The sequence below is a fragment of the Macrotis lagotis genome, chromosome 2 (genome assembly GCF_037893015.1).
Source record: "Macrotis lagotis isolate mMagLag1 chromosome 2, bilby.v1.9.chrom.fasta, whole genome shotgun sequence".
Taxonomy (NCBI): domain Eukaryota; kingdom Metazoa; phylum Chordata; class Mammalia; order Peramelemorphia; family Peramelidae; genus Macrotis; species Macrotis lagotis.
The window spans coordinates 170,275,342-170,293,475 of record NC_133659.1 but is presented as its reverse complement, the minus strand read 5'-3'; the positions used below and the strand labels follow the sequence as shown (position 1 = coordinate 170,293,475).

The 18,134-nt window shown below is 37.1% G+C and overlaps 1 protein-coding gene across 10 annotated transcripts in view; it reads right to left on the bottom strand.

Annotated features, from left to right (window-relative positions):
• The window catches only part of BCAS3 (BCAS3 microtubule associated cell migration factor), an 851,656-nt gene that overhangs the window by 286,752 nt on the left and 546,770 nt on the right, over positions 1-18,134 (bottom strand). The window contains exon 24 of one of the 10 annotated variants that reach the window (XM_074223553.1): positions 1-18,134. This exon is cut by the window's left edge and continues 13,368 nt beyond it; it is cut by the window's right edge and continues 20,948 nt beyond it. The exons of the other annotated variants lie outside the window; for them this stretch is intronic. The gene's annotated coding sequence lies outside the window, so the exon portion shown is untranslated. 10 annotated transcript variants of the gene reach the window in all.

Below are 18,134 nucleotides of genomic sequence, written 5' to 3'. Positions count from 1 at the left end.
GCTCCATATTCAAGATGATCCTAATTTTCAATCAAGTTGGATCAAGAAGCAATGAGGGTTAACCATATATTAAACATAGAGAATAGTTTTCTAAATTTGCAAAGAACTATGCAAAACTTAAACTCATTTGATCCTCACAACAACCCTGGGAGGTAGCTGTTATTATTATCCCAATTTTATAGCTGAAAAGGCTGAGACACATGTTAAGTGACTTGCCCAAGGCCACACAACTAGTAAGTGACTGAGGCCTGATGTGAATTTAAGTCTTTCTGACTTCAGGTTCAGTGCCCTGATCTTCAAGGAGCTCACAATCCTTCTAGGAGTAGCCACAGAGGAGAGAAAGGTGTGTACATGAGAAATTCTGCAAAGATAGACTTGACAAGATTTGGCAATTAAATGGCTGTGGGGGTTGAGAGACAGAAAGGAGTAGGGGATAACAGACACTTAGATTGCAATCTTGAATGACTGAGAGGTGTCCTCAATAGTAACAGGGAAGTTGGGAAGAAGGTAAAGCTTTGAGGGAAGGATAATGAGTTTTCTTTTGGAATTATTGAAGTTTAAGATATAAATGAGAAATACAGTTTGAGATATCCAACAGGCAGTTGGAGCTGTCAGACAGAAAATCAGGAAAGAGGTCAGGGCTAGACAAATTGATTTAATGATCTGAATTATATCTATAGGTGGTGATGAGATCACCAAGAGAAATAGGAGAAAAGAAGAGGCAGGGCTGAGGACAGAATCTTGGGGGATACCCAGGATTTTTGCATGTTACTTGGAGGAAGATGCAAAGGAGATGAAGGAGTGGTTATGAAAGTGAATATCAAGAAGATGGTGATCAAAAAATGTCAAATCCATTCTGTCCTGGGTTGACATTTGGTCATTTTGGGTTCCTGTGAACTTATAGGTTTGCCAGCAAATATTTACCAGCAAAGTGTTAGCATGGTGTGAAAATACATCCAACTCAATTCAACCAAGAACAGATTTCTTCTTTGTCATATTTTATACCTTCTAGTCAAACTGGCCTGTTGCTATACCTCACTTGTGATATCCTGTATCCAGCCACTTTCCTTTGTACTGATTGTTCCTCTCTCTAGAATGCTTTTAGAATCTCAAGCATCTCCAAAAGAGAGTCTTTCCTTAGTCCCTTCATGGTAATGCTCTTTCCCTCTTCTTCAAGTTATATACTTAGCAGAACCTGGCAAGATGGAAGCTCCTTGAGATAAGGAGCTTAGTTTTTGTATTCCCAGAACCTTGTACATGAGGCATTTTGTAAATAATAAGGGTAAGAGACTTGAAGATGAATAAGGAACATTGAGGGGAATGCTCCTTCCCCTCAAGATGTTTATGATCCTCAATGGGGGATAAGATACACAATTGCACTGATAAAACACAAGGCATAATTGACATGATACAAGAGTGAAAGTGAGATGCGAAGCAAATCTAAAGAAAGTTCAAAAAAGGATCATTATTGGTTAAGGGAGGGGCAGTTAAGGAAGGCCTAATGTGAAGAGACACATTCTGAACCCAGCCTTGAAAAAATAAAATGTCAAAAAATGCTTTTCTTTTTATATTTAAAAACCAGGCAAATATTTTGATAAAAAAGCAAAGTAAAGTTTCAGATACATCAAACTGGGTAGCCATGTGCAGAAAACCTTTTTATGTATAGAAATTTTTTAATCTTAAATTGCTGAGGAGTTACTTCTGGAAAGTCATTTTCTGATTGTAGAAGAATGATCCAACACCTGCTGCCCTTTTTGGGAAACTTAGATCTCTATGTAATTTCATTGGCATGAGTATTCTCCCTGCTAATGTACATCATTATCTTTCATATTTTCAAAGGATATATGAATATGTGTGCATGCATAAAATGTACACATTTAAACACACACACACATACATACACAAACAGAGCCTGTTTGTGTTGCACATTTGTTTTCTCAAGATTACATTTCCTACCTGCTGTAGCCAGTCTGTTAAACATATTTTCGACCTCAACTTAGAGCATTCACCCTTTTCTCTCTCATTTCCTTTTTAGTACATTCATTACTCATTTTGTACATAACTAATGCCTTCTTTATGCCTACAGTCAGTTCTCAATATTCATGTGATCTGACAACAGGCCAAACATATTCCAGACCAGCAATTTATCAGTCTATAAAACAAAAAACAACTACAGTAACAATAAGCAAAGTTCGCAAAGACTCCAGGTTATTTGGTTATGTGGGTCAGCATAAGTCACAGAAGGCACAGTTCCATGTATTTTCTACAAGGGGCTAAGGAAATAAGTTATTTCCTTTTCCTCTTTTTATCTGTTTTTTTTCTGATGTGTTCCCAGATCATCAAAGAAGTATCAAGATACCCGTGAAATCTTAATATGCCCATTTTTCGCCAGGAAAAATAAAGAGTAGGGTGCCAGTTTTTGGGACCTGGAACAACTTATCAGCAGCTGAGGGCAGAATTTGGTCCACATTTAAAGATTACTAAAAGACAGATTTTTTTTCTTCTCCTCGTTGCAATTGAACTGTTCACATCAAAATCAATCCAAGTGGCTTGACTTCGTACAGAGTTCCATTGCCCTGCTGTATACTCCTGTAGTCATCCTCTAAACTTTGGCAATCAGTCTAGCATCCTAAATCCTTCATCTCCTGCCAGATGAATTGCAGTCACTTTTGGCCTTTCCTACAGACCTTGTACTTGACACCATTTAGCAGAGGCTCAGACTCTGACCTTGCCTTCCCAATAAGGGAAAGATTTTAACCTTTTCAAGTAGGACCCATCTTTACCCTAGATAACTTAAAGTGTTAAATGCCTTATCAAACCTTTGTCTTTATTTGTGCTTCTCAACCTTTAATGTTGATCTTTAACCTTGGACCTTCACCAAAATAGGGTGACTTCAAAAATGCTCTCTTGAGAAACATTAAGCTTACAACATTCTTTTTTCCCCTTAAGGCAGGCAGGGTCAAAGTTCCAGATGAGCCACAAGGACAACTTTTACATGCTCCTTTCACAGGACTGATCCCATCTCTTTTCCTGTTTATCAGTCTTGGCCATCTGAATAGCCTAGGCTTGAATTCTTCCCTAGCCCTTGGTAGTTTATGAGATCTCTGAATCTAATATAGCTCCCTTAAGTTCCTCTTTCCCCATGAGACAAGAAAACTTCTGACTGGATCAGAAAACCCCACCCACCTCCCAACAATAAATCTTTTTTATTTAGCAAAATTGGCCCAAGTCAGACCAGGGTAAATATCATTTTCTTAATTCTAACCACCACTAAACCAAACTTGTGATTCTCATCCATCCCCCTATACAAAGTATTCACTTGAGCCGAGCTAAACCACTTGCTCACTTTTGCCTCAGGTATGCCAGGCCCTTCACTTGGAACTCTTTATTTCTATTCTGTTAGTCAATGTCTAGCCTCCTAGATCTGTCTCAAAATCTATCTCTCCCAAAGAGAATTGCTTTGATTGAATATCAATGACTGTTTCTTTAGTATTTGTGCCTTCTCCTTGCATAGTATATGTGTGTGTGTGTGTACATATACATATACTTTTTTACAATTCAATTCATTTTAAAAGCATTTACAGGAATATTACAGGGCCATGAGGCAATACATGTAAAATAGGGGGAAAGGTTAGGAGAGCTAGGTTTAAATCCTGACTTTGTTGACTTGGGCATTTCCCTTCTTGGGAAATCCCTCTCCCCTAGCACCAAATTCATTGGTGCCTTAGACAGTCCAGCCAGTCAATTATCATTTGGGATTCTGACTAGGCCCCTTTCAAAGCTCTCAAGTATTCTCCCTTCTCAATGAGTAGTAGGTTGTACCTTGATTTATCAGTGTGGCTCAGTTGCCCTGTGCAAGCCTAACACAAATGCTTACTATTACTTACATTCTGTCAGTAAAGAAATCTCATGGGGAGAAATAAGCATGGAAATCAGAGGGAAATCTTAACTCCCCAAACAACTGAAAAAAAGGGGGTCATAGATATTGGAAATGATCATTATACAGACCTAGGTTAATTAGAAAGTAGGCAGAATATACTACTTATTTCCTAAACATTCTGTTTGCAGGCACTTTAAAAAGTTGACTGGAATTATATGGTCTTATAACAGATTTGAATTTTCCAATATTAGTTCAATGCCTGGAATCAGAAATGATTTTTTTTTACATTTTAACATTTTATTTGTTTGCCACTTATATACAATAGTAATGTATACCCATCATTTTTTGCAAGGCTATGAATTCTACAATTTCTCCACCACAGAAGGCTGTCTGACAGTCTCTACATTGTTACCATGTCATACATTGATGTAAATTGAACGTTATAAGAATAAACATAACCACCTCCCCCCCAGATGGGAAACCTCAAGAATAGAGAGGAAAAAAAATGTACTTCAGTCTGTGTTCAGATTTCAATGGCTCTGTTTCTGGGGTGAGTTGCTTCAATATTTTTCCCTCAGTTACTAAGTTACTATTACTAGCTGTACCTCCACTCTATTTCTCCTCAGTCTCATTTATTCTATTGTCTCTCTCTCTCTCCTTTTATCCTGGCCCTGTCCAAAAGTGTGGTGCATCTGAGTACCCTCTCCCTTGATTTTCCCCTCTCTTCTATCACCTATTCTTCCCTCCCCACGTTCCCCCTCATCCCGTCCCTTTCCTCCCATCCTTCTCTAGGGCAAGACAGATTACTTCACCCTATTAAATGTGTATGGCATTTCCTCCCTGAGCCAGAAATGATTTTTTTTTACATAGGTATTATTTAGAACAATTTTATAAACATCTTGTAAATTGTACAATCTTGTAAACAAAAGGAATTTGCCATTGAATGAATTCTAAGTTATTTAGGTATAAAACTTGGTGATTATAGACTTCAATATCAAATCTAGTAGCGATCATTAGAAAAACAGATGTGGGTTTTAATGATTTGAGAAATTAGACAAAACTGTCAAGTCTGAAGAATATGAAAATGTCTATAGGTCAAAGTGTTAAAACTTCCTTGGAACTTCTTTGGGACAAAATGGATATAAGGGCAACATGGTATGGTATCTGCCAGGGGCTAATTGCAGTCCTGCCTGAAAAGCACTTAACAAGTGAGAGTTAGAACACCCAAGAGGACAAGAAAAATGTTTCTGTGCCATAAGAAATAAACAACAAAGTGTGGGGGGGGGGGGCAAGAAGTAAAAATTGGATTTTTCCTTTGGCCACTGTTACCTTCTCTCCAAAAGCTCAACAGAGAAGCAGGGAATCCCAAGGCCTGGTTTGCTCTCTACTCCCTCTGAAACATTTGTCTTCATTACCACTCTTTTTAATCAGGGCTCCTTCATGAGTGTTTCTGCTCAGCCCCTAAGGGGCAACTCTGGGCTGTGATAAATCAGTTTCTACACCGCAAGTCACTAATCAGCAACTCTCAGGGAAAGAAAAACAGCTAGCGCAGACCACTAAAGGCTGAGAGAGACCTGGCTGTGTGGAGACCTTGCTGAAAGGTTTTTACATAAAGAGAATAAGACAGGGAACCAGCACACCATTCCATGACCAATAAGGCTTCCATTCTTAGACATTCTTTCACATCTTCATAAAAAAAAAAACCCAACTTCTCGCACTTTATGATGGGGATCTCACATCTCATTTTCTTTTTTTTTAGAAATAATCAGTATAGATCAATCAGGATTTTGGAGTTGAGCTTAGAGTCATAATTCCCACATCCTGTTTAGGAATCATGCTCCTTTATACCAGGCTCTGCAAGACATTCAAGGAGAAGAGAATTTTAAAATCAGGAGCCCCACTTCTCATCTCTGATTTCAGTAATAGTCAAGCAATGAAACTGATCTTCTAAGATGAAATGTTTCCTCCTGCCATATCTATAGCTGTTGTTTTGCTTAGAAGCAATTACAGTCATAGAATCACTGATTTGAAGAATTCTGGGGATAGAAAGTATCCTAAGAGATCATCCGGAGCTCAGGGAGATAAAATGATTTGCCCAAAGTCCCAAAGACTGCTAATGGCAAATTTTGTATTAGTACAAAGGTATCATGAACCCTGATCAAAGGCTATTTATTTTACACTATAATTCCTCTTTAATAAACTCATAGGTACTATGTTACAGGGTAGCCGAACAAGGAAAAGAGTATGATGTTATAAAGGTATGAAGGAACAGAAAGCAAGTGATATGATATGCAGTGGTCCCAGCACTATAGCCCCAACCTTTTGAGGCTGAGGGAGATCATCCTAATCCATAAAATGGGAATAAGAATACCAGTAAAGCCCAATCAAGGTTATGCAAGTGAAAGGACACTTTGAGAACTTAAGGGCTATAAAATGTAATAAAAATCAGATCTCAAAGTTATAGCTAAAAGAAACTTAGAGATCATATAATTCAACCAGCTCATTTTACAGATGAGAACATAAAGGCCAAGAGAGGGGAGAATTGCCCAAGCTGGTCAAATAGGTACCATTCCAATCTAGTCCGTTTTCAAAGGAATCATGAACTTTGAACTTGCAAAATACAAAAAAAAGTGCTCTTCTGAAGAAAGGTTCAGACTATGTAGGTTGCTTCCAAGTCTCTTGGACCCAGGTTTGCAGTGAGATCACTACAAGCAGCACCACCAGACCATGACCTGGCTTGGGAGTGAACATGCTAAGCAATCCTGTCCCCATGGTTTTAAAAAAGTGAGGCAAGCTTTTCCAAAGCCAAACCTAAAACCTTCCCACATCTGTCTGCCCATGACAGCTCGTGTGTGGTGAAGACTAGGAAGAAATGGTTGGTGGCACTCTGCCACAAGCACAGGGCATTATGTTACAGTAATGGCAATTCTCCCCATTTGGGAGCCAAGAGTAGAGTTCCTCCTACTGTTACATCATAGCTAAATGATTATTATTCCTTGGAGTTAATATTTGTCAAAGTACAACTTGCTCCTTGATGGGAGACCTGATATAAAACAATCACTTTTCTGAATAGTTCCCATTTGGGGGAAGGAGGTAATGTGGGATGGGGAAACTTGAACCCAGACCATGACTACAAGTTGGTTGTCTATGGCAATTCCATTCAGTTCCCATTCAGAGATTTTTTTAAGGTCTACAAAGCATTTTGCAGATTATTAACTTATCTGATCCTCACAACAGTTATGTAAGGAAGTTAGTAAAAGTATTACTATCCCCAAGGAAAAGGAATCAGGGAATTGAAATGACTTAATTAAAGGGACACATTGAGGGATAGCCTAGTCCACTTTTTACTACATCAATCTATTAATCTATTCCCCCCCCCCAGAATCTAACCAAAGCCCTCAATACCATTTGAGGGGACAAAACTGTACAGCCACAAGAGAAAAATGATGTTTAATAGGTTATCAATGAATAAGATCTAAATTTTCTTTATCCATTCAGAAAGCTCAGAAGCCTCAAATCCTAAAGGTATATTTTCCAGAAAGTAGATGAGCTTGACTTGACTGGGGAATGAAGAAGATACAGGTAAGTGAAGGATTGAACATGGAGGATTTTAAGTGACAGACTGTGCTCTGTCCCATAGCCCAGAAGAAAGCACTAAGGTTCTTTTTAGCAAAGATAACTGGAGTGGAAAGCCAGGAAGTAAGGGAGAGACAACATTTAAAAGATTATTATGGTTAGACAGGTATAATTTGATAAAAGACCCTAACTACTTCTCCATTCTGAATGACTCCTTTTTCAGGATGAGGCTGTTAAAGATAGTTCCCTCATCTCTTACTGTCAGATTGTATAAGGGAAGAGAAATAAGAGTTAAATAAAAAGTAAGGAAATCATGGATTTATAATCAATGAAAAAAACTAGAAAACCTTGGGGTTTTTGAAGAATTCCAGGGATTAAATTTGAAAAATTCCAGGGCTAGAGAATGAATATTACTTTCCTAGTAACACATACACACTAACTTGAATCTTAAAGTATATCATGTAAAAAACACTAACACAAAATTTGGAATTAATGAAAAATAGCTGTGAGGGAAGGAAGAACTCTTGGAGTCTTCCAAATAGATGAGGTCTACCCATTAGAGAGGAGCAACAGAAGGAATCAATAGTGTACTGTAAGATTACTCTGACCAGGATAATGAGTCACAGAAGCACTTTATTGACACTGTATAAAAATGCATATGACTGATAATCCAGAGTCAGGAAAAAAAAAACCCAATAGTATGGTACAGTAGAAAGACCTGTTTTTTCTATCAGATGATATGGGTTTAAATTATGACTTGTGTCATCTATTAAGTGGCCATGGGCAAGTCACTTAACCTCTGAGACCCAGTTTACCACCAGTAAAAGAAGGGATTAGACAAAACAATCTCTGAGGTCCTCCTCAACTCTAAATCTGTGATCCTATGATAGCAACATTTCTTTTAAGGATATAGATTGCTTTCATTTTTATTTTTAAAAAAGTAGGTAAGTAATTTAAAACTACAGGAAATTTGGGAAGAAAATAACTCCCTCTTAGTAATCAAAATAAATTTATATTGCTTACTTCTCCCATCACTTCATGTAGATGAATTGAAGAAATAAATAAAATTGTGGAGCTTAATAAGATAGCCTAGGAAGAATACACGTGAGTTCCTGGGACCAGCAAAGGAGATATCAGGGAGCAAAAATGCCAAAAACAGATTCTAAATGTGGAAATTTACACTTTATTTTCTTGAATGACTGGTACATTGAGGGTAAATACTTGAACATGAAGAGCAGAGCCCCTTGACTCTGTTTCTGAAATGTTAAAAGTTAGTCTAGAACCCCGGAGAATGAAAATCAAATATGAGACCTCCTACCAGATATACTGCCTGCCCCTCCATGACTCCCACCCACCCACCAGCAGGTCTGGGAGACACATGGGGACCAATGTGTGTTGTCAAAACTTATCATTATAAAAAGTCTATCTTCCAAAAGTACAACTTCTGCTCAAGACAGCTCTTTGGAGGCCTCTAAAAAAGCTGGTTGGAAATGATAAATTTAGCTCCATCATTTTATGCTAGCAATCATTGTAAGGCTGAGTAATGAGAGCAGAATGTTTTATCAAAAAACAAAAATAAAAATTCAAAAAAGCTAATCAGTACATCCATTAGTTTCCTTTCTTTCAAAGAATGTGATTTGTTTTAGTGTTCTCTTTTGAAATTAAATAAAAAGAAAGAAAGAGGAAGAAAGGAAGGAAGGAAGGAAGGAAGGAAGGAAGGAAGGAAGAAAGTAAGAAAGAAAGGAAGAAAGAAAGAAAGAAAGAAAGAAAGAAAGAAAGAAAGAAAGAAAGAAAGAAAGAAAGAAAGAAAAAGAAAGAAAAAGAAAGAAAGAAAGAAAGAAAGAAAGAAAGAAAGAAGAAAGAAGCAAGCTTGCATTTAAGTTGTCTGGTCCTTCTCCATTTAAAAGATCTTTTAATTTCCTTTCTTATTGTAAGCCCTCAGGTGGCTACCTCAGTGCTATCTGGTCTTGGCTACATGTAAAGTTCACAGTTCCTTGCCTGATCTCATGATCCTCTATCAAAACACTGCTTTCAGAAGTGTTTCCTGTCTAGCTATGCCCTTGCGTGAGCTGCTCCTTGGCTCAATCAGCTGCCAGATTAAATCCCTTTGGTGGAAAGCTGCAGAGAACTCAATGTGGCCCCGTCCCCCTTCCACCTTGGGTCTGACATCCGGAACTGACTTAGGAAGTCCTCTAATGGTTACCAAATTTTGGGGAATGGCTTGAGATTTTCTGGGCTAAACATGTGTTTAGAAGAGGCAGCATCACCAATCACCACTTGACCTTGTGACAGCATAAGAGTTGCTGATTTTTCTTTTTTCCTGAAAGTAAGAAAACTTTTACCAGCTAGCAGAATGATGTAAATGCAAAATCATGTTGTGAGACGGCTGCAAACATGCTGATTTCCAGATGTTTGACGAGACAGTGCAGAATCAACATAAAGAAGGGTCAACAATTTCTGTCATAGGCTCTGCTGGATTCCATACAAGTTATCTCTTGTCTCTGTCTCTCTCAGTCTCTGTCTCACTCTCTTCCTTCTTTTCCTCCTCCCCACCTCCACCCTCCCTCCCCTTCTACCTCTACTCCCTAGCTAGGCTCTCTCCCAGATATTGCATGTACAGGGGATTCTACACAGCTGTCAAACTATTTAGAATACAAGAAAGCTGAAGCTTTGTGTGTCACTTGCCAAATTCCAATCCATCAATTGGTTAAAAAAAATTTTGTCTCAATCTTCAGAAAACTTCCCAAACCTATTATTATCCCAGTGTTTAGCAACAGCTACAGCAGACTCTTTCTCTTTATATGCATTTACCATTGCTGTTATCTTTCCCTTTAAATAAGTATGTGTGTCACTCAAACAAAAAATGAACTTGGACTGGAACTCTGCACCCTCAGATATAAATCCTCTCTGCATCAAGACTGAAGATAAAATCCAATTTCAGTCAAAATGTAACATTGTTTAGCCTGCTTCCACTCTGCTGCCTCCTTTTTTTTACACTCTCATTCTTGAGTCAGGAACTGTTGCTGGTGGACGGCTTCCAAAACCAAATTTAGTTGTCAGATTTATAGTAAGAAGAAAACACAAAAATTAATGTGTTCTCTAAAGTAAACTCCAAACTTGCAGTAATTGCATTCAAATTTCCTAATTGTATTTACTGGGCTCCATGGGAATGAGTCATGGTGTTCCTTCCTTGGGCATTTTCTGCATAGTTACATGAGTCCAGGGTCAATCTCTAACTATCTCTCCAAAGGAGTATGTAAAAAGGGGCTGCCTGGGTCATCTGGCAAAAGAACAGCTTCAAATTCATCCTAAAGTAGAGATTTCTGACATTGACTTAAGAGTCATGGCTTTCAAAGCCACTCAAATGAATGTTTACAAGTCATCCATTTTCCCAGCAGATGAAGGGTTTTGCTGGGGGGGGGGGGGGGGTGCTTTTTTGTTTTTGTTTTTGGTATGGTCCTCTGGTAGGAGCTAATGTTTGTTTTTCAGCAGTCTGTGTCCAGAACTGAGACTAAATGAACAAGAGAGAAATTAGGGCAAAAATGATGGCCCTTTAGAAGACTTTGTGCCTATATGTAATTTCTAAAAATGTTAAGAATCTCCTCCTCTTGGGAGAAAGGAACAGTATCATCAATGATCACAATTAAATGATACCCTAAAGATGTATCTTCAACACTATGAAACAAACACATAAAAAAATTGTCTACAAGAGAGGAGGCAAAAGGGGTTTAAATCAGGATGGAATCTTTACACCTCCATTCTCCCCACTCCTCACCCCCAGCCCACTCCTGGTATGAAAACAAGATGTTCCTGTAGACAAAGCAGCAAAGAATTATTTCATTATTCTTTTTTCCTGAAGGGAGAAAAATTCTCTGGTCATGAAAGAGTTAAAAGGAATAAAATTAGACGCAGTACGTGTTAAAGGTTAGAAGAATAATCAGTCATTTGAAAAAACACTACATAAACATTTTTCCGGATGCAATTTTCAGTCCAAGGATACATTTCCCAGTAGAAATCAGCAGCTAAAAAGGAAATCATTTCGTCTCCATAAGTGCCAAATTGTATCCTGATTTTTCCTGGTCTGGCTCAACTTTCAAAACTAGTGGTTCAACTTCTGCAATCTTTCACCCAGTGACTATATAAACACATCTTTATAAGACAGACATAATCCTTGGGTGGGCCAATTTATGTTGGATTATGAAAATACTTAAAATACAAAATCGTATAATGACTGTTGTCCTTACAGTTTTCTCTAAATGGAAGGGGGAATAAAAAATCCACTGAATACAGGCTGTCACAACTGCCTTTAAAGACAATATTCCACATCTATGTCATTTTCAGTTTTTCCAACATCTTTTAAAATCATTAAATGTTACAGAATAGACTGTACTAGAGAAATCCTTTCTATATTCTAGTAAATCAAAGTTTTTGTGCCCATTGAGAATGATATTAAGGATATTCAGAATAACTGCCAAATGACTAATACGTCAACGTGTTGAGTAACTTTCAGTCCACTGGTGAGTTAAGCTAGGTTGGGCAGAGCAAAGCAACACAATAGGAAGGAGTTAAGCTACCCAAACCAGCTAGGGAAACCATCTCACTCTTGGAGAGATTTTGGACTCTCCACTTGGTCAGAGGTTATATAAATATTAGTTTTAAGAAGGATAAAATAATCTAAATAAAAACCAAACAAATTCATTCAGAATTTATTACTGTCTCCAATTCATATATATCTCACAATGTTCAAAATCCCCCATCACAGCCCCAGAACACTCTCAACCATATTACAAGTAGACATCATAAATTTTACCTCATCATGGAAAGGTAAATTCTGTTTTTTCACTTCACTCTGGAAATTCTAGCTTTTACAGGCAACTACAAAAGGCAGCATGCAAAAGCCAACAAAATCCTATCTTCAGCACTTAGCATGTGCTGGGAGTGAGCTTCAACTTTTCCTCCACTGAATAAAGTTATGCAAAAGAAGACATTTTTTGAGTCTTTGGAGAATACAGAATAAATTATGGTGATAAGATCTGGAAAAGTTGGGCTGGAAGTTAAGAGATTTTCACATCTGTGTCTACACATTCATGCCTTGGGAATAATGTATCTCCAGACCATTCACAGAAAAATGTGAGAAAGTGCTCCTTCCTTCATTGTAGCAAAAACATTTGTGGCACTGACATCTAAAAGCCTGGTTTATAGGGAAGACTAAGAGCAATAACTTCAAACAGTTCTTTCTTCAATTATGCTGTTCAAACTAAATTTATATCTTTAAAAAAGACAGCTCCCAAATTTGAAATTTCTCTCTCTTAGTCAAAGCTATCCCAGAAAGTCCCTCCAGGTAACTCTCTCATATAACATGATGACTCTCCTAATAATTTCCCAAGTAAAAGTGATTACCAGATGAATTTCTCATCCTCAATGCCTAAGAAAACAAATAAATGTTTCACTGAGACAGCATGAATGGAAGATAGGCATTGGGAGTGGAAGTAGGGGGAGAAGGAATGTAGTCAAATGCACATTTTCTTTTAATCTGCTACAGAGGACAGATGATGCATGATCAACCCACAGGACAGATATTTAAGCTGAGGGTTTATGTGGTTAATTGCTAACTCACAAAATTATTGCTGAGCATAGTGGGAGGGACTCTTGGGGAACATATTTTCTTGTTCAGCTGGCTGGCTCTGCCCATCTAACCCAAACTAACATAAAGTCTTCAGTCAGATCTTGTCATTTAACTCTTCTGAGGAAGAGAAAATATTTGAGTTATGGAAATGAAATGGATAAAGTATAGAGGTTTTTAGGAAGGGTTATCAAACAACTAATATTCTTCTATCTGAAATGTAAAAGGATGCTTATTTAAAATCCAGATTTGTAGCTAAAATATTTTATGGATTTTTCTTCTCATTTAAGAAACTCTACTATGAAAGCTACCTTTATTTAGAGGTGAAGAAAGAAAAGGGAACTTGTCTTGCTTCGCCCCAGTCTTCACTTCGCTATTGTCACCTGTATCTATTTCCAGGAAGCCAATATTCATTAGGGTTAATCTGCCTACTAAATGAATAAACAAAGGATTTCTCTGTCACTAAGAGGCCAGGTGAGCAGATATCATCTTCTAACACAAAAAATCATCTGTACAAATACAGCTCAGGAAATTACCTGCTGCAATCCCACACCTGGGATCATTTGGCAGGCAGCTCAGAAATGTGTAGTAGTATGTAGAAAGTGGACTATAACCAATTTTTCAAAGGATTGCAAGTTTCTCATTATTTTTAAATAGAGAGACGTTCTCAAGCTATAGAAGTCATTCAGCTTACCAGGTATCCTTTGACTTTATTTTTTTAAGCCTTTTCTTTATAATAATAACAACAACAACAATGCATCAATAACAAACACTTTTTGGTACCCTTCCTCTGAGTAATTTAATGGCTGTTGGTAGTTCTGAGGTGGAGTTCTATAATAGATCATCCAATCTCACCTGGGAAGTAAAATATACTTCCTTTAGGAAAGAAAGTCATCATCTGACAGATTTCTTCTCCTAGGGAGGCTGTTACTTCCACACAAATGAAACTATTTGTTGCAATTTATGCCCCTGAATTTTAAAAGATTCTGGTTTGGTTATTATAATCCTTATTTTATTGATAGAGAAACTGAGGCACAGATACATTAAGTCTCTATAGTTTCTAAGGAAGGAACCAGGAAATGGACCAAGGACAACTTCCTGCCTCTCAACCTAAAGCTTTTCATTTCCTAGAGCACAGTGCCTCCCCATGTTTCTTAGATGTTGTTACTATGGAAAACCTCAAGTTCAGTTTCAGGGTGATTATGATTTCCAAGTGAACCAACCCAATAGGAAATGATCAAAGGTAAATAAACTAAATATGAAAATAAAAGAATGTATAGCATTTGGACAAAAAAATCATATAAGTGTAGGTTTTTAATAACATCTGATCTCTTGGAAAATGAGTGACAGAAGATAAAAGAAGCTAAGGAATGATTTGATTTTTGCTTAGAGAAATCAAAGAGGGCTAGAGGCAGAATATGGAAATGTAAGTGCAAATCTAGGACTCTATTATGGCTAGGGGAGATGGTAGGTTAAGAGAAATTATACTTTGACTCTGTATAGATCAAATATGTAAAGAATAAATTAAAAGTGATCTCAGCAGAAAGATACAAAAATTAAGAGGAACTGAGAAACGATCCTAGTAGAAATTTCTAGTTAAGGGAACTGGATTCAAGTCCCAGCTTTCTCGCTGCTCTTCTTCTATGTATCTGAACATCTTTCTCTGCTATTTTGCTAGCTGGTTTTGCTTTAGGCATTCTGTCCTCTTCTCTTCTCTCCCTACATGCTCTCAGTATCTCATCAGCTTTCATAGCTTAACTATAATCTCTATCCAGATAACATTCAGATGTATTTGTGTTATTTGTATCCTGTTCCTTTATTTCTCCCAATTTTTTTCTTAGGCCTTTTAAAAACTATATAAATATTTTATTTGCTTTACAATTACATAAAATGGTAGTCTCTACCAGATTAAAGGATTTCACAGGCCTTATTCATCCCATTGGTTGGATGTTTCCTGCTGCTTTGAAACATTGCTCAGGTACCTTGGCATGAAACCTTTCAGGATACCTGACCCTCCCCCCAACAGTCAGTATTAGTACCAAGTATTAAACAATTAAACATTAATTACTACTGGGCTGGTTTCTTAATGAGAGATAATGAGAGATAAAGAATTCTTTCATAACTTAGGAGATAATAAACAGCTCATGATCTTAGAAAAGGGACAGAAGTGGATACCATATACTTCAAAATATTTAAAATGAAATAAAATCCAGAATAGCAAGAGTCAAATGTGACTTGTATATGATGAATCCCCCCCCCCCCAAATACCTTGGATCTTATATTTAAAGCTCCTAAGTATGAGATGTATTATATCTCCTCTGACATCACATGTATAAGAGTCTTGAGGCAAACTAGTTTTATAGGTATAAACACACTTGGAGAATGTCTGCAGTAACCATGTATTCAAGCAACATGGTATTTTTTATTCCTTGTTCTCAAGCCTCTTGAAGGCAGGGGCTGTCTTTTGTTTCTTTAGAGCTTGGCACATAAGAGACATTGACTAAATACTTCTTGATTGGTTGAAAGCAGGATGGATTTGTAATCAAAGGACCTGGATTTGTACTGTAGCTAAACCACTGGCTAATCATGTGGTCTCCTTCTGACATTTGGTACCAATGTGACCTTGGACAAAGGCATTTTACTTTTGGGATTGTTTCCTCATACTCTGATTCTATAGAAATAACAACTAGGGAAACAGAAGAAAGCTGAATATGGAATAAGGATAAGGAAACCAGTGAGTTAAATTTCTTGCGTACCTACAATTCAATGACCTCTGTAGGTATTTTGGGAGAATGCTGAGGGAAAAGATAAAACAAAAAGAAACAGTCACAGCCTTTAAGCAGCTCATCAGGTTGCCTAATATTCTCACACCCTGCAATCCTTATGACTCAAGTAACTCTTTTTTAAGTTTTGGGACCTGGAAGCAAATTCTTATTTACCTCTACAAGAATGTTAGAAGGAATCTGATTCAGGGCTCCAATTATTGCTTGTTCCTCACCAATATACAATTTCTGAGCGACTGTGTGTGTGTGTGTGTGTGTGTGTGTGTGTGTGTGGTAGTGGTGGTGGGAGTTACTAGCAACGAAACCATAAGCCCAGATCCAGAAAACCACTCATGTACACTTCAATGCCATTCTAGCAAAATAAAGAAGGAAATGATTCTATGGTGGATCAAAGCCCTCCCAATCCTTCCACTATCATCAACTCAACTTCTAATCTCTAGTAATATCAGAACCCATATTGCCTTCCCTCTACCCACCTTGATACATGAGATAGAGAACTAAAATTTCTTGCTTTCTCTAAAAGCTTTCTAAGAATTTCCATTGTTTGTTCCCTTTCCCTGAAATCCTTACAGAGGAAAAATGGGAGAGGTAATCTTTTCATACAAATGGCAAGAACCAGGCCTTTCTCCAGGGCCTCAATTTATATTCTAGTGGGGAGAACACAATGGACATATGTGGAAATAAATCCTGGAGTCAGCAGTCTCCATTTAATTCCTTTTAGAATAGAATAGAAATCCATGAAAGATCCATCACTCCCCGTATGCCAGAAAAACTAACTTCTCTTTCCCAATACTAGTCACATTCCCTGGATATGTCAATTAGACCTGTGTCTAATTGTTCAGGGAAACAAATAGGCAACTGTCTATTAGTACAGGATTATCCACCTACTTTTAAGATTTAAATTAGAGGAAAGAATAGGACATAACAGTTTAAAAACTACAGACACAAAACTGTTTACTTAAAATGAAAAAGTAGTGTTAGAAACCTGAAAAGATTATGAGAAATCAGGTACATTACTGTGGGCAGAGTTGTGAATTGGATCATTCATTCTGGAAAGAAATTTAGAACTGTGCCCCAAAACCTTTGAAACTGTGCATAGCCTTTGACCTGGTTACTCTAAAGAGATCAAAGAAAAGGCAAAAGACTCACATGTATAAAAATTTTTATTGCAGTTCTTTTCATGGTGAAAAAGAGTTGGAAATTGAAAGGGTGTTTTTCAATTAGGAATTGGATAAACCAGTTATGATACATGAAGAGGATGGAATACTATTATACCATAAGAAAAGATCAAGGGAAATGTGGGAAGAATTACATGAACCCATGCAAAGTGAAAAGTATACAACTAAAACAATTTATACAATAACAGTAATACTGTAAAGATAAACAATTTTGAAAAAGGAATTGCTAAAAAAAAAACCCAACACAATAACTAACCACAATACCAAAGGAAAGTAATACTGAAGCAATTTTTTTTGACATGGCTAAAATGAAAATTTGTTTTGCTTGACTATACATATTTGTAATATATTTGGTTTTTCTTGCTTTCTTAATTGTTGGGACAAAAGGAAATGGGAGAGTATTTAGAACTAAAACTTGAAGGCCTGTTTCTCATATATGTTCTATGTAGGCAAAGTATTTAAATAGAATGAAAAACATTCATTCAAAGATGTTCAAGATTTTAAAAGCAATTAATTTTCAACAACATACAAAAATGGAGGAATTAGATGGCAGAAATAATATGAAATTAATTTTTATTTACCTTAGGAATGCAATACAGAAATATAATAGAAGCAGCAACAAATTTACTTTCCTAATTATGTTTTAACGTTAGATAATCAAGTTGGCATGGATTCTCAGAGCATATAACAACTGAGGTCACCTAGAAACACTCAATGTCCAACAAACATTTACTTAATGCACTCTATATATAAGAGCTTGTGCTAGGCACTGGTCCTGGGAAAAAGCCAAAGTGGAATGAAAACCTAACCCACTGATAATAGACAAAGTAGATAAGCAATTGTAACAGAGTTAACTGTGCTTCTTCTCACTTGAACAATTGAAGGCACAATCCCCAGATCTTTCTTTTCATAACAATCCCAAAATACCATTGATTTGACTTCTAGCCAAGATGACTGCTTAAATGGGAGAGAGACCACCTGGCTCTCATATACAGACTGCAGCAAAATCTTAAATCATCAGGCCAAATAAAAAGCAAGAAATGCAATGAGAAAATAAGGTGACATTCTATCTACATGGGGGCTTAGAGCAGCAA